This window comes from Ambystoma mexicanum, chromosome 4p (assembly GCF_040938575.1).
Source record: "Ambystoma mexicanum isolate Mex_15411 chromosome 4p, UKY_AmexF1_1, whole genome shotgun sequence".
NCBI classification, from domain to species: domain Eukaryota; kingdom Metazoa; phylum Chordata; class Amphibia; order Caudata; family Ambystomatidae; genus Ambystoma; species Ambystoma mexicanum.
The window spans coordinates 844,049,577-844,066,304 of record NC_090927.1 but is presented as its reverse complement, the minus strand read 5'-3'; the positions used below and the strand labels follow the sequence as shown (position 1 = coordinate 844,066,304).

General features: G+C 47.1%; 34 non-coding genes and 21 pseudogenes across 34 annotated transcripts; all 55 read left to right on the top strand.

Annotated features, from left to right (window-relative positions):
- Positions 1–138: 138 nt before the first annotated feature.
- Positions 139–257, top strand: LOC138455933 (5S ribosomal RNA; annotated as a pseudogene).
- Positions 258–363: 106 nt separating this feature from the next.
- LOC138461797 (5S ribosomal RNA) lies at positions 364–482 on the top strand. The gene has a single exon (XR_011264404.1). It is a non-coding gene; the product is annotated as a 5S ribosomal RNA (ribosomal RNA).
- A 106-nt stretch (positions 483–588) lies between these two features.
- On the top strand, positions 589–707 carry LOC138454688 (5S ribosomal RNA). The gene has a single exon (XR_011261355.1). It is a non-coding gene; the product is annotated as a 5S ribosomal RNA (ribosomal RNA).
- A 106-nt stretch (positions 708–813) lies between these two features.
- LOC138464584 (5S ribosomal RNA) lies at positions 814–932 on the top strand. The gene has a single exon (XR_011267163.1). It is a non-coding gene; the product is annotated as a 5S ribosomal RNA (ribosomal RNA).
- A 106-nt stretch (positions 933–1,038) lies between these two features.
- On the top strand, positions 1,039–1,147 carry LOC138456547 (5S ribosomal RNA; annotated as a pseudogene).
- A 107-nt stretch (positions 1,148–1,254) lies between these two features.
- On the top strand, positions 1,255–1,363 carry LOC138457683 (5S ribosomal RNA; annotated as a pseudogene).
- Positions 1,364–1,826: 463 nt separating this feature from the next.
- Positions 1,827–1,945, top strand: LOC138463405 (5S ribosomal RNA). Its single transcript, XR_011265992.1, has one exon. It is a non-coding gene; the product is annotated as a 5S ribosomal RNA (ribosomal RNA).
- A 106-nt stretch (positions 1,946–2,051) lies between these two features.
- Positions 2,052–2,170, top strand: LOC138453922 (5S ribosomal RNA). The gene has a single exon (XR_011260622.1). It is a non-coding gene; the product is annotated as a 5S ribosomal RNA (ribosomal RNA).
- A 106-nt stretch (positions 2,171–2,276) lies between these two features.
- Positions 2,277–2,395, top strand: LOC138462954 (5S ribosomal RNA). The gene has a single exon (XR_011265541.1). It is a non-coding gene; the product is annotated as a 5S ribosomal RNA (ribosomal RNA).
- Positions 2,396–2,501: 106 nt separating this feature from the next.
- LOC138459746 (5S ribosomal RNA) lies at positions 2,502–2,610 on the top strand (annotated as a pseudogene).
- Positions 2,611–3,073: 463 nt separating this feature from the next.
- On the top strand, positions 3,074–3,171 carry LOC138459694 (5S ribosomal RNA; annotated as a pseudogene).
- A 106-nt stretch (positions 3,172–3,277) lies between these two features.
- LOC138464874 (5S ribosomal RNA) lies at positions 3,278–3,396 on the top strand. Its single transcript, XR_011267450.1, has one exon. It is a non-coding gene; the product is annotated as a 5S ribosomal RNA (ribosomal RNA).
- Positions 3,397–3,502: 106 nt separating this feature from the next.
- LOC138461092 (5S ribosomal RNA) lies at positions 3,503–3,621 on the top strand. The gene has a single exon (XR_011263731.1). It is a non-coding gene; the product is annotated as a 5S ribosomal RNA (ribosomal RNA).
- Positions 3,622–3,727: 106 nt separating this feature from the next.
- Positions 3,728–3,836, top strand: LOC138458640 (5S ribosomal RNA; annotated as a pseudogene).
- A 463-nt stretch (positions 3,837–4,299) lies between these two features.
- LOC138455932 (5S ribosomal RNA) lies at positions 4,300–4,418 on the top strand (annotated as a pseudogene).
- A 106-nt stretch (positions 4,419–4,524) lies between these two features.
- Positions 4,525–4,643, top strand: LOC138461796 (5S ribosomal RNA). Its single transcript, XR_011264403.1, has one exon. It is a non-coding gene; the product is annotated as a 5S ribosomal RNA (ribosomal RNA).
- A 106-nt stretch (positions 4,644–4,749) lies between these two features.
- Positions 4,750–4,868, top strand: LOC138454677 (5S ribosomal RNA). Its single transcript, XR_011261344.1, has one exon. It is a non-coding gene; the product is annotated as a 5S ribosomal RNA (ribosomal RNA).
- A 106-nt stretch (positions 4,869–4,974) lies between these two features.
- LOC138464582 (5S ribosomal RNA) lies at positions 4,975–5,093 on the top strand. Its single transcript, XR_011267162.1, has one exon. It is a non-coding gene; the product is annotated as a 5S ribosomal RNA (ribosomal RNA).
- A 106-nt stretch (positions 5,094–5,199) lies between these two features.
- Positions 5,200–5,308, top strand: LOC138456546 (5S ribosomal RNA; annotated as a pseudogene).
- Positions 5,309–5,415: 107 nt separating this feature from the next.
- LOC138457682 (5S ribosomal RNA) lies at positions 5,416–5,524 on the top strand (annotated as a pseudogene).
- Positions 5,525–5,987: 463 nt separating this feature from the next.
- LOC138463404 (5S ribosomal RNA) lies at positions 5,988–6,106 on the top strand. Its single transcript, XR_011265990.1, has one exon. It is a non-coding gene; the product is annotated as a 5S ribosomal RNA (ribosomal RNA).
- Positions 6,107–6,212: 106 nt separating this feature from the next.
- LOC138453920 (5S ribosomal RNA) lies at positions 6,213–6,331 on the top strand. The gene has a single exon (XR_011260620.1). It is a non-coding gene; the product is annotated as a 5S ribosomal RNA (ribosomal RNA).
- A 106-nt stretch (positions 6,332–6,437) lies between these two features.
- LOC138462953 (5S ribosomal RNA) lies at positions 6,438–6,556 on the top strand. Its single transcript, XR_011265540.1, has one exon. It is a non-coding gene; the product is annotated as a 5S ribosomal RNA (ribosomal RNA).
- A 678-nt stretch (positions 6,557–7,234) lies between these two features.
- Positions 7,235–7,332, top strand: LOC138459692 (5S ribosomal RNA; annotated as a pseudogene).
- A 106-nt stretch (positions 7,333–7,438) lies between these two features.
- LOC138464873 (5S ribosomal RNA) lies at positions 7,439–7,557 on the top strand. Its single transcript, XR_011267449.1, has one exon. It is a non-coding gene; the product is annotated as a 5S ribosomal RNA (ribosomal RNA).
- Positions 7,558–7,663: 106 nt separating this feature from the next.
- On the top strand, positions 7,664–7,782 carry LOC138463178 (5S ribosomal RNA). The gene has a single exon (XR_011265765.1). It is a non-coding gene; the product is annotated as a 5S ribosomal RNA (ribosomal RNA).
- A 106-nt stretch (positions 7,783–7,888) lies between these two features.
- Positions 7,889–7,997, top strand: LOC138458639 (5S ribosomal RNA; annotated as a pseudogene).
- Positions 7,998–8,460: 463 nt separating this feature from the next.
- Positions 8,461–8,579, top strand: LOC138455469 (5S ribosomal RNA; annotated as a pseudogene).
- A 106-nt stretch (positions 8,580–8,685) lies between these two features.
- Positions 8,686–8,804, top strand: LOC138462889 (5S ribosomal RNA). The gene has a single exon (XR_011265477.1). It is a non-coding gene; the product is annotated as a 5S ribosomal RNA (ribosomal RNA).
- Positions 8,805–8,910: 106 nt separating this feature from the next.
- LOC138456970 (5S ribosomal RNA) lies at positions 8,911–9,019 on the top strand (annotated as a pseudogene).
- Positions 9,020–9,482: 463 nt separating this feature from the next.
- On the top strand, positions 9,483–9,601 carry LOC138465238 (5S ribosomal RNA). Its single transcript, XR_011267812.1, has one exon. It is a non-coding gene; the product is annotated as a 5S ribosomal RNA (ribosomal RNA).
- A 106-nt stretch (positions 9,602–9,707) lies between these two features.
- On the top strand, positions 9,708–9,826 carry LOC138463083 (5S ribosomal RNA). Its single transcript, XR_011265669.1, has one exon. It is a non-coding gene; the product is annotated as a 5S ribosomal RNA (ribosomal RNA).
- Positions 9,827–9,932: 106 nt separating this feature from the next.
- LOC138462104 (5S ribosomal RNA) lies at positions 9,933–10,051 on the top strand. The gene has a single exon (XR_011264708.1). It is a non-coding gene; the product is annotated as a 5S ribosomal RNA (ribosomal RNA).
- Positions 10,052–10,157: 106 nt separating this feature from the next.
- LOC138459530 (5S ribosomal RNA) lies at positions 10,158–10,266 on the top strand (annotated as a pseudogene).
- Positions 10,267–10,729: 463 nt separating this feature from the next.
- On the top strand, positions 10,730–10,848 carry LOC138463623 (5S ribosomal RNA). The gene has a single exon (XR_011266209.1). It is a non-coding gene; the product is annotated as a 5S ribosomal RNA (ribosomal RNA).
- Positions 10,849–10,954: 106 nt separating this feature from the next.
- On the top strand, positions 10,955–11,073 carry LOC138463759 (5S ribosomal RNA). Its single transcript, XR_011266345.1, has one exon. It is a non-coding gene; the product is annotated as a 5S ribosomal RNA (ribosomal RNA).
- A 106-nt stretch (positions 11,074–11,179) lies between these two features.
- Positions 11,180–11,298, top strand: LOC138455187 (5S ribosomal RNA). Its single transcript, XR_011261829.1, has one exon. It is a non-coding gene; the product is annotated as a 5S ribosomal RNA (ribosomal RNA).
- Positions 11,299–11,404: 106 nt separating this feature from the next.
- Positions 11,405–11,523, top strand: LOC138464220 (5S ribosomal RNA). Its single transcript, XR_011266801.1, has one exon. It is a non-coding gene; the product is annotated as a 5S ribosomal RNA (ribosomal RNA).
- Positions 11,524–11,629: 106 nt separating this feature from the next.
- Positions 11,630–11,738, top strand: LOC138456968 (5S ribosomal RNA; annotated as a pseudogene).
- A 463-nt stretch (positions 11,739–12,201) lies between these two features.
- On the top strand, positions 12,202–12,320 carry LOC138463403 (5S ribosomal RNA). The gene has a single exon (XR_011265989.1). It is a non-coding gene; the product is annotated as a 5S ribosomal RNA (ribosomal RNA).
- Positions 12,321–12,426: 106 nt separating this feature from the next.
- LOC138464872 (5S ribosomal RNA) lies at positions 12,427–12,545 on the top strand. Its single transcript, XR_011267448.1, has one exon. It is a non-coding gene; the product is annotated as a 5S ribosomal RNA (ribosomal RNA).
- Positions 12,546–12,651: 106 nt separating this feature from the next.
- On the top strand, positions 12,652–12,770 carry LOC138461091 (5S ribosomal RNA). The gene has a single exon (XR_011263730.1). It is a non-coding gene; the product is annotated as a 5S ribosomal RNA (ribosomal RNA).
- Positions 12,771–12,876: 106 nt separating this feature from the next.
- On the top strand, positions 12,877–12,985 carry LOC138457681 (5S ribosomal RNA; annotated as a pseudogene).
- Positions 12,986–13,448: 463 nt separating this feature from the next.
- Positions 13,449–13,567, top strand: LOC138463402 (5S ribosomal RNA). Its single transcript, XR_011265988.1, has one exon. It is a non-coding gene; the product is annotated as a 5S ribosomal RNA (ribosomal RNA).
- A 106-nt stretch (positions 13,568–13,673) lies between these two features.
- On the top strand, positions 13,674–13,792 carry LOC138455454 (5S ribosomal RNA; annotated as a pseudogene).
- Positions 13,793–13,898: 106 nt separating this feature from the next.
- On the top strand, positions 13,899–14,017 carry LOC138460066 (5S ribosomal RNA). The gene has a single exon (XR_011262835.1). It is a non-coding gene; the product is annotated as a 5S ribosomal RNA (ribosomal RNA).
- Positions 14,018–14,123: 106 nt separating this feature from the next.
- Positions 14,124–14,232, top strand: LOC138459585 (5S ribosomal RNA; annotated as a pseudogene).
- Positions 14,233–14,695: 463 nt separating this feature from the next.
- On the top strand, positions 14,696–14,814 carry LOC138455931 (5S ribosomal RNA; annotated as a pseudogene).
- A 106-nt stretch (positions 14,815–14,920) lies between these two features.
- LOC138461795 (5S ribosomal RNA) lies at positions 14,921–15,039 on the top strand. Its single transcript, XR_011264402.1, has one exon. It is a non-coding gene; the product is annotated as a 5S ribosomal RNA (ribosomal RNA).
- A 106-nt stretch (positions 15,040–15,145) lies between these two features.
- Positions 15,146–15,264, top strand: LOC138454665 (5S ribosomal RNA). The gene has a single exon (XR_011261333.1). It is a non-coding gene; the product is annotated as a 5S ribosomal RNA (ribosomal RNA).
- A 106-nt stretch (positions 15,265–15,370) lies between these two features.
- On the top strand, positions 15,371–15,489 carry LOC138464581 (5S ribosomal RNA). The gene has a single exon (XR_011267161.1). It is a non-coding gene; the product is annotated as a 5S ribosomal RNA (ribosomal RNA).
- Positions 15,490–15,595: 106 nt separating this feature from the next.
- On the top strand, positions 15,596–15,704 carry LOC138456545 (5S ribosomal RNA; annotated as a pseudogene).
- Positions 15,705–15,811: 107 nt separating this feature from the next.
- On the top strand, positions 15,812–15,920 carry LOC138457680 (5S ribosomal RNA; annotated as a pseudogene).
- Positions 15,921–16,383: 463 nt separating this feature from the next.
- On the top strand, positions 16,384–16,502 carry LOC138463401 (5S ribosomal RNA). The gene has a single exon (XR_011265987.1). It is a non-coding gene; the product is annotated as a 5S ribosomal RNA (ribosomal RNA).
- Positions 16,503–16,608: 106 nt separating this feature from the next.
- On the top strand, positions 16,609–16,727 carry LOC138453919 (5S ribosomal RNA). The gene has a single exon (XR_011260619.1). It is a non-coding gene; the product is annotated as a 5S ribosomal RNA (ribosomal RNA).
- Position 16,728: the final 1 nt, after the last annotated feature.

The following is a 16,728-nucleotide window of genomic DNA, read 5'->3' as shown; positions in this document are numbered from 1 at the left end:
GAATGGGCCCACCAGTCTTATATATCTCGCCTGATCGAGCCTGATCGAGCGATGAGCGTGGTATCATGTTGCAAGTGGCTGCATGGCTTAGCTTACTAAATGCAAATGCATAAGAGTAATATTCTTAGCATTCCTAGAGCCTACGGCCACACCACACTGAATGCACCCGATCTCGTCTGATCTCGGAAGTTAACCAGTGTCAGGCCTAGTTAGTACCTGGATGGGAGAAGGCCTGGGAATACCAGGTGCTGTAGGCTTTTTTGTGCTCCAAGTTCAGGAAGTGAGGCCTTTCTCAATTGCCTTTTAAAACTGCAAGGTCTAGCCGACTAGATGCTTAAAAGTACAAAACTCACTAGGCCCAGAGCCTACGGCCACACCACACTGAATGCGCCTGATCTCGTCTGATCTCAAAAGCTAAGCAGTGTTGGGCCTAGTTAGTACCTGGATGGGAGACCACCTGGGAATACCAGGTGCTGTAGGCTTTTTTGTGCTCCAAGTTCAGGAAGTGAGCCATTTCACAATTGCCTTTCAAAACTGCAAGGTCTAGCCGACTAGATGCTTAAAAGTACAAAACTCACTCGGCCCAGAGCCTACGGCCACACCACACTGAATGCGCCTGATCTCGTCTGATCTCAGAAGCTAAGCAGTGTCGGGCCTAGTTAGTACCTGGATGGGAGACCGCCTGGGAATACCAGGTGCTGTAGGCTTTTTTGTACTCCAAGTTCAGGAAGTGAGCCATTTCTCAATTGCCTTTCAAAACTGCAAGGTCTAGCCGACTAGATGCTTAAAAGTACAAAACTCACAAGGCCCAGAGCCTACGGCCACACCACACTGAATGCGCCCGAACTCGTCTGATCTCGGAAGCTAAGCAGTGTCGGGCCTCGTTAGTACCTGGATGGGAGACCGCCTGGGAATACCAGGTGCTGTAGGCTTTTTTGTGCTCCAAGTTCAGGAAGTGAGCCATTTCACAATTGCCTTTCAAAACTGCAAGGTCTAGCCGACTAGATGCTTAAAAGTACAAAACTCACAAGGCCCAGAGCCTACGGCCACACCACACTGAATGCGTCTGATCTCAGAAGCTAAGCAGTGTAGGGCCTCGTTAGTACCTGGATGGGAGACCGCCTGGGAATACCAGGTGCTGTAGGCTTTTTTGTGCTCCAAGTTCAGGAAGTGAGCCTATTTCACAATTGTCTTTCAAAACTGCAAGGTCTAGCCGACTAGATGCTTAAAAGTACAAAACTCTCTAGGCCCAGAGCCTACGGCCACACCACACTGAATGCGCCCGATCTCGGAAGCTAAACAGGGTCGGGCCTAGTTAGTACCTGGATGGGAGACTGCCTGGGAATACCAGGTGCTGTAGGCTTTTTTGTGCTCCATGATTAGTAATTGCGCAACTTCTCAATTATTTTTCAAATTTGGTATGTTTCCAAAATAATTGTATCCCGTTTTATAGCGGAAATGTTGGACAACATCATGAGGGCTGGAGCTACCTTTTTACATAGAATTAGCATACAGGTAGTGTGTTCATGGGTAATAAATCGACTTTCACATGTAATGCAGTACAGAGAATATTGAGTCCTTCAAGAGGCATGAAAGAAAACCATTATTGTGTTGATTGTTCTCTCCACCTCCCTGCAACAGACACAGGATGGATGAATTAAAGTTATCCTACCAGACATAGGAGTCCTGAATGGGCCCACCAGTCTTATATATCTCGCCTGATCGAGCCTGATCGAGCGATGAGCGTGGTATCATGTTGCAAGTGGCTGCATGGCTTAGCTTACTAAATGCAAATGCATAAGAGTAATATTCTTAGCATTCCTAGAGCCTACGGCCACACCACACTGAATGCACCCGATCTCGTCTGATCTCGGAAGTTAAGCAGTGTCAGGCCTAGTTAGTACCTGGATGGGAGACTGCCTGGGAATACCAGGTGCTGTAGGCTTTTTTGTGCTCCAAGTTCAGGAAGTGAGCCCTTTCTCAATTGCCTTTTAAAACTGCAAGGTCTAGCCGACTAGATGCTTAAAAGTACAAAACTCACAAGGCCCAGAGCCTACGGCCACACCACACTGAATGTGCCTGATCTCGTCTGATCTCGGAAGCTAAGCAGTGTCGGGCCTCGTTAGTACCTGGATGGGAGACCGCCTGGGAATACCAGGTGCTGTAGGCTTTTTTGTGCTCCAAGTTCAGGAAGTGAGCCATTTCTCAATTGCCTTTCAAAACTGCAAGGTCTAGCTGACTAGATGCTTAAAAGTACAAAACTCACTAGGCCCAGAGCCTACGGCCACACCACACTGATTGCGCCCGATCTCGTCTGATCTCGGAAGCTAAGCAGTGTCGGGCCTAGTTAGTACCTGGATGGGAGACCACCGGGGAATACCAGGTGCTGTAGGCTTTTTTGTACTCCAAGTTCAGGAAGTGAGCCATTTCACAATTGCCTTTCAAAACTGCAAGGTCTAGCCGACTAGATGCTTAAAAGTACAAAACTCACTAGGCCCAGAGCCTACGGCCACACCACACTGAATGCGCCCAATCTCGGAAGCTAAACAGGGTCAGGCCTAGTTAGTACCTGGATGGGAGACTGCCTGGGAATACCAGGTGCTGTAGGCTTTTTTGTGCTCCATGATTAGTAATTGCGCAAATTCTCAATTATTTTTCAAATTTGGTATGTTTCCAAAATAATTGTATCCCGTTTTATAGCGGAAATGTTGGACAACATCATGAGGGCTGGAGCTACCTTTTTACATAGAATTAGCATACAGGTAGTGTGTTCATGGGTAATAAATCGACTTTCACATGTAATGCAGTACAGAGAATATTGAGTCCTTCAAGAGGCATGAAAGAAACCCATTATTGTGTTGATTGTTCTCTCCACCTCCCTGCAACAGACACAGGATGGATGAATTAAAGTTATCCTACCAGACATAGGAGTCCTGAATGGGCCCACCAGTCTTATATATCTCGCCTGATCGAGCCTGATCGAGCGATGAGCGTGGTATCATGTTGCAAGTGGCTGCATGGCTTAGCTTACTAAATGCAAATGCATAAGAGTAATATTCTTAGCATTCCTAGAGCCTACGGCCACACCACACTGAATGCACAGTTAAGCAGTGTCAGGCCTAGTTAGTACCTGGATGGGAGACCGCCTGGGAATACCAGGTGCTGTAGGCTTTTTTGTGCTCCAAGTTCAGGAAGTGAGCCCTTTCTTAATTGCCTTTTAAAACTGCAAGGTCTAGCCGACTAGATGCTTAAAAGTACAAAACTCACTAGGCCCAGAGCCTAAGGCCACACCACACTGAATGCGCCTGATCTCGTCTGATCTCAGAAGCTAAGCAGTGTCGGGCCTAGTTAGTACCTGGATGGGAGACCGCCTGGGAATACCAGGTGCTGTAGGCTTTTTTGTACTCCAAGTTCAGGAAGTGAGCCATTTCTCAATTGCCTTTCAAAACTGCAAGGTCTAGCCGACTAGATGCTTAAAAGTACAAAACTCACAAGGCCCAGAGCCTACGGCCACACCACACTGAATGCGCCCGATCTCGTCTGATCTCGGAAGCTAAGCAGTGTCGGGCCTTGTTAGTACCTGGATGGGAGACCGCCTGGGAATACCAGGTGCTGTAGGCTTTTTTGTGCTCCAAGTTCAGGAAGTGAGCCATTTCACAATTGCCTTTCAAAACTGCAAGGTCTAGCCGACTAGATGCTTAAAAGTACAAAACTCACAAGGCCCAGAGCCTACGGCCACACCACACTGAATGCGTCTGATCTCGGAAGCTAAGCAGTGTAGGGCCTCGTTAGTACCTGGATGGGAGACTGCCTGGGAATACCAGGTGCTGTAGGCTTTTTTGTGCTCCATGATTAGTAATTGCGCAACTTCTCAATTATTTTTCAAATTTGGTATGTTTCCAAAATAATTGTATCCCGTTTTATAGCGGAAATGTTGGACAACATCATGAGGGCTGGAGCTACCTTTTTACATAGAATTAGCATACAGGTAGTGTGTTCATGGGTAATAAATCGACTTTCACATGTAATGCAGTACAGAGAATATTGAGTCCTTCAAGAGGCATGAAAGAAAACCATTATTGTGTTGATTGTTCTCTCCACCTCCCTGCAACAGACACAGGATGGATGAATTAAAGTTATCCTACCAGACATAGGAGTCCTGAATGGGCCCACCAGTCTTATATATCTCGCCTGATCGAGCCTGATCGAGCGATGAGCGTGGTATCATGTTGCAAGTGGCTGCATGGCTTAGCTTACTAAATGCAAATGCATAAGAGTAATATTCTTAGCATTCCTAGAGCCTACGGCCACACCACACTGAATGCACCCGATCTCGTCTGATCTCGGAAGTTAACCAGTGTCAGGCCTAGTTAGTACCTGGATGGGAGAAGGCCTGGGAATACCAGGTGCTGTAGGCTTTTTTGTGCTCCAAGTTCAGGAAGTGAGGCCTTTCTCAATTGCCTTTTAAAACTGCAAGGTCTAGCCGACTAGATGCTTAAAAGTACAAAACTCACTAGGCCCAGAGCCTACGGCCACACCACACTGAATGCGCCTGATCTCGTCTGATCTCAAAAGCTAAGCAGTGTTGGGCCTAGTTAGTACCTGGATGGGAGACCACCTGGGAATACCAGGTGCTGTAGGCTTTTTTGTGCTCCAAGTTCAGGAAGTGAGCCATTTCACAATTGCCTTTCAAAACTGCAAGGTCTAGCCGACTAGATGCTTAAAAGTACAAAACTCACTCGGCCCAGAGCCTACGGCCACACCACACTGAATGCGCCTGATCTCGTCTGATCTCAGAAGCTAAGCAGTGTCGGGCCTAGTTAGTACCTGGATGGGAGACCGCCTGGGAATACCAGGTGCTGTAGGCTTTTTTGTACTCCAAGTTCAGGAAGTGAGCCATTTCTCAATTGCCTTTCAAAACTGCAAGGTCTAGCCGACTAGATGCTTAAAAGTACAAAACTCACAAGGCCCAGAGCCTACGGCCACACCACACTGAATGCGCCCGAACTCGTCTGATCTCGGAAGCTAAGCAGTGTCGGGCCTCGTTAGTACCTGGATGGGAGACCGCCTGGGAATACCAGGTGCTGTAGGCTTTTTTGTGCTCCAAGTTCAGGAAGTGAGCCATTTCACAATTGCCTTTCAAAACTGCAAGGTCTAGCCGACTAGATGCTTAAAAGTACAAAACTCACAAGGCCCAGAGCCTACGGCCACACCACACTGAATGCGTCTGATCTCAGAAGCTAAGCAGTGTAGGGCCTCGTTAGTACCTGGATGGGAGACCGCCTGGGAATACCAGGTGCTGTAGGCTTTTTTGTGCTCCAAGTTCAGGAAGTGAGCCTATTTCACAATTGTCTTTCAAAACTGCAAGGTCTAGCCGACTAGATGCTTAAAAGTACAAAACTCTCTAGGCCCAGAGCCTACGGCCACACCACACTGAATGCGCCCGATCTCGGAAGCTAAACAGGGTCGGGCCTAGTTAGTACCTGGATGGGAGACTGCCTGGGAATACCAGGTGCTGTAGGCTTTTTTGTGCTCCATGATTAGTAATTGCGCAACTTCTCAATTATTTTTCAAATTTGGTATGTTTCCAAAATAATTGTATCCCGTTTTATAGCGGAAATGTTGGACAACATCATGAGGGCTGGAGCTACCTTTTTACATAGAATTAGCATACAGGTAGTGTGTTCATGGGTAATAAATCGACTTTCACATGTAATGCAGTACAGAGAATATTGAGTCCTTCAAGAGGCATGAAAGAAAACCATTATTGTGTTGATTGTTCTCTCCACCTCCCTGCAACAGACACAGGATGGATGAATTAAAGTTATCCTACCAGACATAGGAGTCCTGAATGGGCCCACCAGTCTTATATATCTCGCCTGATCGAGCCTGATCGAGCGATGAGCGTGGTATCATGTTGCAAGTGGCTGCATGGCTTAGCTTACTAAATGCAAATGCATAAGAGTAATATTCTTAGCATTCCTAGAGCCTACGGCCACACCACACTGAATGCACCCGATCTCGTCTGATCTCGGAAGTTAAGCAGTGTCAGGCCTAGTTAGTACCTGGATGGGAGACTGCCTGGGAATACCAGGTGCTGTAGGCTTTTTTGTGCTCCAAGTTCAGGAAGTGAGCCCTTTCTCAATTGCCTTTTAAAACTGCAAGGTCTAGCCGACTAGATGCTTAAAAGTACAAAACTCACAAGGCCCAGAGCCTACGGCCACACCACACTGAATGTGCCTGATCTCGTCTGATCTCGGAAGCTAAGCAGTGTCGGGCCTCGTTAGTACCTGGATGGGAGACCGCCTGGGAATACCAGGTGCTGTAGGCTTTTTTGTGCTCCAAGTTCAGGAAGTGAGCCATTTCTCAATTGCCTTTCAAAACTGCAAGGTCTAGCTGACTAGATGCTTAAAAGTACAAAACTCACTAGGCCCAGAGCCTACGGCCACACCACACTGATTGCGCCCGATCTCGTCTGATCTCGGAAGCTAAGCAGTGTCGGGCCTAGTTAGTACCTGGATGGGAGACCACCGGGGAATACCAGGTGCTGTAGGCTTTTTTGTACTCCAAGTTCAGGAAGTGAGCCATTTCACAATTGCCTTTCAAAACTGCAAGGTCTAGCCGACTAGATGCTTAAAAGTACAAAACTCACTAGGCCCAGAGCCTACGGCCACACCACACTGAATGCGCCCAATCTCGGAAGCTAAACAGGGTCAGGTCTAGTTAGTACCTGGATGGGAGACTGCCTGGGAATACCAGGTGCTGTAGGCTTTTTTGTGCTCCATGATTAGTAATTGCGCAAATTCTCAATTATTTTTCAAATTTGGTATGTTTCCAAAATAATTGTATCCCGTTTTATAGCGGAAATGTTGGACAACATCATGAGGGCTGGAGCTACCTTTTTACATAGAATTAGCATACAGGTAGTGTGTTCATGGGTAATAAATCGACTTTCACATGTAATGCAGTACAGAGAATATTGAGTCCTTCAAGAGGCATGAAAGAAACCCATTATTGTGTTGATTGTTCTCTCCACCTCCCTGCAACAGACACAGGATGGATGAATTAAAGTTATCCTACCAGACATAGGAGTCCTGAATGGGCCCACCAGTCTTATATATCTCGCCTGATCGAGCCTGATCGAGCGATGAGCGTGGTATCATGTTGCAAGTGGCTGCATGGCTTAGCTTACTAAATGCAAATGCATAAGAGTAATATTCTTAGCATTCCTAGAGCCTACGGCCACACCACACTGAATGCACAGTTAAGCAGTGTCAGGCCTAGTTAGTACCTGGATGGGAGACCGCCTGGGAATACCAGGTGCTGTAGGCTTTTTTGTGCTCCAAGTTCAGGAAGTGAGCCCTTTCTTAATTGCCTTTTAAAACTGCAAGGTCTAGCCGACTAGATGCTTAAAAGTACAAAACTCACTAGGCCCAGAGCCTAAGGCCACACCACACTGAATGCGCCTGATCTCGTCTGATCTCAGAAGCTAAGCAGTGTCGGGCCTAGTTAGTACCTGGATGGGAGACCGCCTGGGAATACCAGGTGCTGTAGGCTTTTTTGTACTCCAAGTTCAGGAAGTGAGCCATTTCTCAATTGCCTTTCAAAACTGCAAGGTCTAGCCGACTAGATGCTTAAAAGTACAAAACTCACAAGGCCCAGAGCCTACGGCCACATCACACTGAATGCGCCCGATCTCGTCTGATCTCGGAAGCTAAGCAGTGTCGGGCCTTGTTAGTACCTGGATGGGAGACCGCCTGGGAATACCAGGTGCTGTAGGCTTTTTTGTGCTCCAAGTTCAGGAAGTGAGCCATTTCACAATTGCCTTTCAAAACTGCAAGGTCTAGCCGACTAGATGCTTAAAAGTACAAAACTCACAAGGCCCAGAGCCTACGGCCACACCACACTGAATGCGTCTGATCTCGGAAGCTAAGCAGTGTAGGGCCTCGTTAGTACCTGGATGGGAGACTGCCTGGGAATACCAGGTGCTGTAGGCTTTTTTGTGCTCCATGATTAGTAATTGCGCAACTTCTCAATTATTTTTCAAATTTGGTATGTTTCCAAAATAATTGTATCCCGTTTTATAGCGGAAATGTTGGACAACATCATGAGGGCTGGAGCTACCTTTTTACATAGAATTAGCATACAGGTAGTGTGTTCATGGGTAATAAATCGACTTTCACATGTAATGCAGTACAGAGAATATTGAGTCCTTCAAGAGGCATGAAAGAAAACCATTATTGTGTTGATTGTTCTCTCCACCTCCCTGCAACAGACACAGGATGGATGAATTAAAGTTATCCTACCAGACATAGGAGTCCTGAATGGGCCCACCAGTCTTATATATCTCGCCTGATCGAGCCTGATCGAGCGATGAGCGTGGTATCATGTTGCAAGTGGCTGCATGGCTTAGCTTACTAAATGCAAATGCATAAGAGTAATATTCTTAGCATTCCTAGAGCCTACGGCCACACCACACTGAATGCACCCGATCTCGTCTGATCTCGGAAGTTAAGCAGTGTCAGGCCTAGTTAGTACCTGGATGGGAGAAGGCCTGGGAATACCAGGTGCTGTAGGCTTTTTTGTGCTCCAAGTTCAGGAAGTGAGGCCTTTCTCAATTGCCTTTTAAAACTGCAAGGTCTAGCCGACTAGATGCTTAAAAGTACAAAACTCACTAGGCCCAGAGCCTACGGCCACACCACACTGAATGCGCCTGATCTCGTCTGATCTCAGAAGCTAAGCAGTGTCGGGCCTAGTTAGTACCTGGATGGGAGACCACCTGGGAATACCAGGTGCTGTAGGATTTTTTGTGCTCCAAGTTCAGGAAGTGAGCCATTTCACAATTGCCTTTCAAAACTGCAAGGTCTAGCCGACTAGATGCTTAAAAGTACAAAACTCACTAGTCCCAGAGCCTACGGCCACACCACACTGAATGCGCCCGATCTCGGAAGCTAAGCAGGGTCGGGCCTAGTTAGTACCTGGATGGGAGACTGCCTGGGAATACCAGGTGCTGTAGGCTTTTTTGTGCTCCATGATTAGTAATTGCGCAACTTCTCAATTATTTTTCAAATTTGGTATGTTTCCAAAATAATTGTATCCCGTTTTATAGCGGAAATGTTGGACAACATCATGAGGGCTGGAGCTACCTTTTTACATAGAATTAGCATACAGGTAGTGTGTTCATGGGTAATAAATCGACTTTCACATGTAATGCAGTACAGAGAATATTGAGTCCTTCAAGAGGCATGAAAGAAAACCATTACTGTGTTGATTGTTCTCTCCACCTCCCTGCAACAGACACAGGATGGATGAATTAAAGTTATCCTACCAGACATAGGAGTCCAGAATGGGCCCACCAGTCTTATATATCTCGCCTGATCGAGCCTGATCGAGCGATGAGCGTGGTATCATGTTGCAAGTGGCTGCATGGCTTAGCTTACTAAATGCAAATGCATAAGAGTAATATTCTTAGCATTCCTAGAGCCTACGGCCACACCACACTGAATGCACCCGATCTCGTCTGATCTCGGAAGTTAAGCAGTGTTACGCCTAGTTAGTACCTGGATGGGAGACCGCCTGGGAATACCAGGTGCTGTAGGCTTTTTTGTGCTCCAAGTTCAGGAAGTGAGCCCTTTCTCAATTGCCTTTCAAAACTGCAAGGTCTAGCCGACTAGATGCTTAAAAGTACAAAACTCACTAGGCCCAGAGCCTACGGCCACACCACACTGAATGCGCCTGATCTCGTCTGATCTCAGAAGCTAAGCAATGTCGGGCCTAGTTAGTACCTGGATGGGAGACCGCCTGGGAATACCAGGTGCTGTAGGCTTTTTTGTACTCCAAGTTCAGGAAGTGAGCCATTTCTCAATTGCCTTTCAAAACTGCAAGGTCTAGCCGACTAGATGCTTAAAAGTACAAAACTCACAAGGCCCAGAGCCTACGGCCACACCACACTGAATGCGCCCGATCTCGTCTGATCTCGGAAGCTAAGCAGTGTCGGGCCTCGTTAGTACCTGGATGGGAGACCGCCTGGGAATACCAGGTGCTGTAGGCTTTTTTGTGCTCCAAGTTCAGGAAGTGAGCCATTTCACAATTCCCTTTCAAAACTGCAAGGTCTAGCCGACTAGATGCTTAAAAGTACAAAACTCACTAGGCCCAGAGCCTACGGCCACACCACACTGAATGCGCCCGATCTCGGAAGCTGAGCAGGGTCAGGCCTAGTTAGTACCTGGATGGGAGACTGCCTGGGAATACCAGGTGCTGTAGGCTTTTTTGTGCTCCATGATTAGTAATTGCGCAACTTCTCAATTATTTTTCAAATTTGGTATGTTTCCAAAATAATTGTATCCCGTTTTATAGCGGAAATGTTGGACAACATCATGAGGGCTGGAGCTACCTTTTTACATAGAATTAGCATACAGGTAGTGTGTTCATGGGTAATAAATCGACTTTCACATGTAATGCAGTACAGAGAATATTGAGTCCTTCAAGAGGCATGAAAGAAACCCATTATTGTGTTGATTGTTCTCTCCACCTCCCTGCAACAGACACAGGATGGATGAATTAAAGTTATCCTACCAGACATAGGAGTCCTGAATGGGCCCACCAGTCTTATATATCTCGCCTGATCGAGCCTGATCGAGCGATGAGCGTGGTATCATGTTGCAAGTGGCTGCATGGCTTAGCTTACTAAATGCAAATGCATAAGAGTAATATTCTTAGCATTCCTAGAGCCTACGGCCACACCACACTGAATGCACCCGATCTCGTCTGATCTTGGAAGTTAAGCAGTGTCAGGCCTAGTTAGTACCTGGATGGGAGACCGCCTGGGAATACCAGGTGCTGTAGGCTTTTTTGTGCTCCAAGTTCAGGAAGTGAGCCCTTTCTCAATTGCCTTTTAAAACTGCAAGGTCTAGCCGACTAGATGCTTAAAAGTACAAAACTCACAAGGCCCAGAGCCTACGGCCACACCACACTGAATGCGCCTGATCTCGTCTGATCTCGGAAGCTAAGCAGTGTCGGGCCTCGTTAGTACCTGGATGGGAGACCGCCTGGGAATACCAGGTGCTGTAGGCTTTTTTGTGCTCCAAGTTCAGGAAGTGAGCCATTTCTCAATTGCCTTTCAAAACTGCAAGGTCTAGCTGACTAGATGCTTAAAAGTACAAAACTCACAAGGTCCAGAGCCTGCGGCCACACCACACTGAATGCGCCCCATCTCGTCTGATCTCGGAAGCTAAGCAGTGTCGGGCCTCGTTAGTACCTGGATGGGAGACCGCCTGGGAATACCAGGTGCTGTAGGCTTTTTTGTGCTCCAAGTTCAGGAAGTGAGCCATTTCTCAATTGCCTTTCAAAACTGCAAGGTCTAGCTGACTAGATGCTTAAAAGTACAAAACTCACTAGGCCCAGAGCCTACGGCCACACCACACTGATTGCGCCCGATCTCGTCTGATCTCGGAAGCTAAGCAGTGTCAGGCCTAGTTAGTACCTGGATGGGAGACCACCTGGGAATACCAGGTGCTGTAGGCTTTTTTGTACTCCAAGTTCAGGAAGTGAGCCATTTCACAATTGCCTTTCAAAACTGCAAGGTCTAGCCGACTAGATGCTTAAAAGTACAAAACTCACTAGGCCCAGAGCCTACGGCCACACCACACTGAATGCGCCCGATCTCGGAAGCTAAGCAGGGTCGGGCCTAGTTAGTACCTGGATGGGAGACTGCCTGGGAATACCAGGTGCTGTAGGCTTTTTTGTGCTCCATGATTAGTAATTGCGCAAATTCTCAATTATTTTTCAAATTTGGTATGTTTCCAAAATAATTGTATCCCGTTTTATAGCGGAAATGTTGGACAACATCATGAGGGCTGGAGCTACCTTTTTACATAGAATTAGCATACAGGTAGTGTGTTCATGGGTAATAAATCGACTTTCACATGTAATGCAGTACAGAGAATATTGAGTCCTTCAAGAGGCATGAAAGAAACCCATTATTGTGTTGATTGTTCTCTCCACCTCCCTGCAACAGACACAGGATGGATGAATTAAAGTTATCCTACCAGACATAGGAGTCCTGAATGGGCCCACCAGTCTTATATATCTCGCCTGATCGAGCCTGATCGAGCGATGAGCGTGGTATCATGTTGCAAGTGGCTGCATGGCTTAGCTTACTAAATGCAAATGCATAAGAGTAATATTCTTAGCATTCCTAGAGCCTACGGCCACACCACACTGAATGCACCCGATCTCGTCTGATCTCGGAAGTTAAGCAGTGTCAGGCCTAGTTAGTACCTGGATGGGAGACTGCCTGGGAATACCAGGTGCTGTAGGCTTTTTTGTGCTCCAAGTTCAGGAAGTGAGGCCTTTCTCAATTGCCTTTTAAAACTGCAAGGTCTAGCCGACTAGATGCTTAAAAGTACAAAACTCACTAGGCCCAGAGCCTAAGGCCACACCACACTGAATGCGCCTGATCTCGTCTGATCTCAGAAGCTAAGCAGTGTCGGGCCTAGTTAGTACCTGGATGGGAGACCGCCTGGGAATACCAGGTGCTGTAGGCTTTTTTGTACTCCAAGTTCAGGAAGTGAGCCATTTCTCAATTGCCTTTCAAAACTGCAAGGTCTAGCCGACTAGATGCTTAAAAGTACAAAACTCACAAGGCCCAGAGCCTACGGCCACACCACACTGAATGCGCCCGATCTCGTCTGATCTCGGAAGCTAAGCAGTGTCGGGCCTTGTTAGTACCTGGATGGGAGACCGCCTGGGAATACCAGGTGCTGTAGGCTTTTTTGTGCTCCAAGTTCAGGAAGTGAGCCATTTCACAATTGCCTTTCAAAACTGCAAGGTCTAGCCGACTAGATGCCTAAAAGTACAAAACTCTCTAGGCCCAGAGCCTACGGCCACACCACACTGAATGCGCCCGATCTCGGAAGCTAAACAGGGTCGGGCCTAGTTAGTACCTGGATGGGAGACTGCCTGGGAATACCAGGTGCTGTAGGCTTTTTTGTGCTCCATGATTAGTAATTGCGCAACTTCTCAATTATTTTTCAAATTTGGTATGTTTCCAAAATAATTGTATCCCGTTTTATAGCGGAAATGTTGGACAACATCATGAGGGCTGGAGCTACCTTTTTACATAGAATTAGCATACAGGTAGTGTGTTCATGGGTAATAAATCGACTTTCACATGTAATGCAGTACAGAGAATATTGAGTCCTTCAAGAGGCATGAAAGAAAACCATTATTGTGTTGATTGTTCTCTCCACCTCCCTGCAACAGACACAGGATGGATGAATTAAAGTTATCCTACCAGACATAGGAGTCCTGAATGGGCCCACCAGTCTTATATATCTCGCCTGATCGAGCCTGATCGAGCGATGAGCGTGGTATCATGTTGCAAGTGGCTGCATGGCTTAGCTTACTAAATGCAAATGCATAAGAGTAATATTCTTAGCATTCCTAGAGCCTACGGCCACACCACACTGAATGCACCCGATCTCGTCTGATCTCGGAAGTTAAGCAGTGTCAGGCCTAGTTAGTACCTGGATGGGAGACTGCCTGGGAATACCAGGTGCTGTAGGCTTTTTTGTGCTCCAAGTTCAGGAAGTGAGCCCTTTCTCAATTGCCTTTTAAAACTGCAAGGTCTAGCCGACTAGATGCTTAAAAGTACAAAACTCACAAGGCCCAGAGCCTACGGCCACACCACACTGAATGTGCCTGATCTTGTCTGATCTCGGAAGCTAAGCAGTGTCGGGCCTCGTTAGTACCTGGATGGGAGACCGCCTGGGAATACCAGGTGCTGTAGGTTTTTTTGTGCTCCAAGTTCAGGAAGTGAGCCATTTCTCAATTGCCTTTCAAAACTGCAAGGTCTAGCTGACTAGATGCTTAAAAGTACAAAACTCACTAGGCCCAGAGCCTACGGCCACACCACACTGATTGCGCCCGATCTCGTCTGATCTCGGAAGCTAAGCAGTGTCGGGCCTAGTTAGTACCTGGATGGGAGACCACCTGGGAATACCAGGTGCTGTAGGCTTTTTTGTACTCCAAGTTCAGGAAGTGAGCCATTTCACAATTGCCTTTCAAAACTGCAAGGTCTAGCCGACTAGATGCTTAAAAGTACAAAACTCACTAGGCCCAGAGCCTACGGCCACACCACACTGAATGCGCCCAATCTCGGAAGCTAAGCAGGGTCAGGCCTAGTTAGTACCTGGATGGGAGACTGCCTGGGAATACCAGGTGCTGTAGGCTTTTTTGTGCTCCATGATTAGTAATTGCGCAAATTCTCAATTATTTTTCAAATTTGGTATGTTTCCAAAATAATTGTATCCCGTTTTATAGCGGAAATGTTGGACAACATCATGAGGGCTGGAGCTACCTTTTTACATAGAATTAGCATACAGGTAGTGTGTTCATGGGTAATAAATCGACTTTCACATGTAATGCAGTACAGAGAATATTGAGTCCTTCAAGAGGCATGAAAGAAACCCATTATTGTGTTGATTGTTCTCTCCACCTCCCTGCAACAGACACAGGATGGATGAATTAAAGTTATCCTACCAGACATAGGAGTCCTGAATGGGCCCACCAGTCTTATATATCTCGCCTGATCGAGCCTGATCGAGCGATGAGCGTGGTATCATGTTGCAAGTGGCTGCATGGCTTAGCTTACTAAATGCAAATGCATAAGAGTAATATTCTTAGCATTCCTAGAGCCTACGGCCACACCACACTGAATGCACCCGATCTCGTCTGATCTCGGAAGTTAACCAGTGTCAGGCCTAGTTAGTACCTGGATGGGAGAAGGCCTGGGAATACCAGGTGCTGTAGGCTTTTTTGTGCTCCAAGTTCAGGAAGTGAGGCCTTTCTCAATTGCCTTTTAAAACTGCAAGGTCTAGCCGACTAGATGCTTAAAAGTACAAAACTCACTAGGCCCAGAGCCTACGGCCACACCACACTGAATGCGCCTGATCTCGTCTGATCTCAAAAGCTAAGCAGTGTTGGGCCTAGTTAGTACCTGGATGGGAGACCACCTGGGAATACCAGGTGCTGTAGGCTTTTTTGTGCTCCAAGTTCAGGAAGTGAGCCATTTCACAATTGCCTTTCAAAACTGCAAGGTCTAGCCGACTAGATGCTTAAAAGTACAAAACTCACTCGGCCCAGAGCCTACGGCCACACCACACTGAATGCGCCTGATCTCGTCTGATCTCAGAAGCTAAGCAGTGTCGGGCCTAGTTAGTACCTGGATGGGAGACCGCCTGGGAATACCAGGTGCTGTAGGCTTTTTTGTACTCCAAGTTCAGGAAGTGAGCCATTTCTCAATTGCCTTTCAAAACTGCAAGGTCTAGCCGACTAGATGCTTAAAAGTACAAAACTCACAAGGCCCAGAGCCTACGGCCACACCACACTGAATGCGCCCGAACTCGTCTGATCTCGGAAGCTAAGCAGTGTCGGGCCTCGTTAGTACCTGGATGGGAGACCGCCTGGGAATACCAGGTGCTGTAGGCTTTTTTGTGCTCCAAGTTCAGGAAGTGAGCCATTTCACAATTGCCTTTCAAAACTGCAAGGTCTAGCCGACTAGATGCTTAAAAGTACAAAACTCACAAGGCCCAGAGCCTACGGCCACACCACACTGAATGCGTCTGATCTCAGAAGCTAAGCAGTGTAGGGCCTCGTTAGTACCTGGATGGGAGACCGCCTGGGAATACCAGGTGCTGTAGGCTTTTTTGTGCTCCAAGTTCAGGAAGTGAGCCTATTTCACAATTGTCTTTCAAAACTGCAAGGTCTAGCCGACTAGATGCTTAAAAGTACAAAACTCTCTAGGCCCAGAGCCTACGGCCACACCACACTGAATGCGCCCGATCTCGGAAGCTAAACAGGGTCGGGCCTAGTTAGTACCTGGATGGGAGACTGCCTGGGAATACCAGGTGCTGTAGGCTTTTTTGTGCTCCATGATTAGTAATTGCGCAACTTCTCAATTATTTTTCAAATTTGGTATGTTTCCAAAATAATTGTATCCCGTTTTATAGCGGAAATGTTGGACAACATCATGAGGGCTGGAGCTACCTTTTTACATAGAATTAGCATACAGGTAGTGTGTTCATGGGTAATAAATCGACTTTCACATGTAATGCAGTACAGAGAATATTGAGTCCTTCAAGAGGCATGAAAGAAAACCATTATTGTGTTGATTGTTCTCTCCACCTCCCTGCAACAGACACAGGATGGATGAATTAAAGTTATCCTACCAGACATAGGAGTCCTGAATGGGCCCACCAGTCTTATATATCTCGCCTGATCGAGCCTCATCGAGCGATGAGCGTGGTATCATGTTGCAAGTGGCTGCATGGCTTAGCTTACTAAATGCAAATGCATAAGAGTAATATTCTTAGCATTCCTAGAGCCTACGGCCACACCACACTGAATGCACCCGATCTCGTCTGATCTCGGAAGTTAAGCAGTGTCAGGCCTAGTTAGTACCTGGATGGGAGACTGCCTGGGAATACCAGGTGCTGTAGGCTTTTTTGTGCTCCAAGTTCAGGAAGTGAGCCCTTTCTCAATTGCCTTTTAAAACTGCAAGGTCTAGCCGACTAGATGCTTAAAAGTACAAAACTCACAAGGCCCAGAGCCTACGGCCACACCACACTGAATGTGCCTGATCTCGTCTGATCTCGGAAGCTAAGCAGTGTCGGGCCTCGTTAGTACCTGGATGGGAGACCGCCTGGGAATACCAGGTGCTGTAGGCTT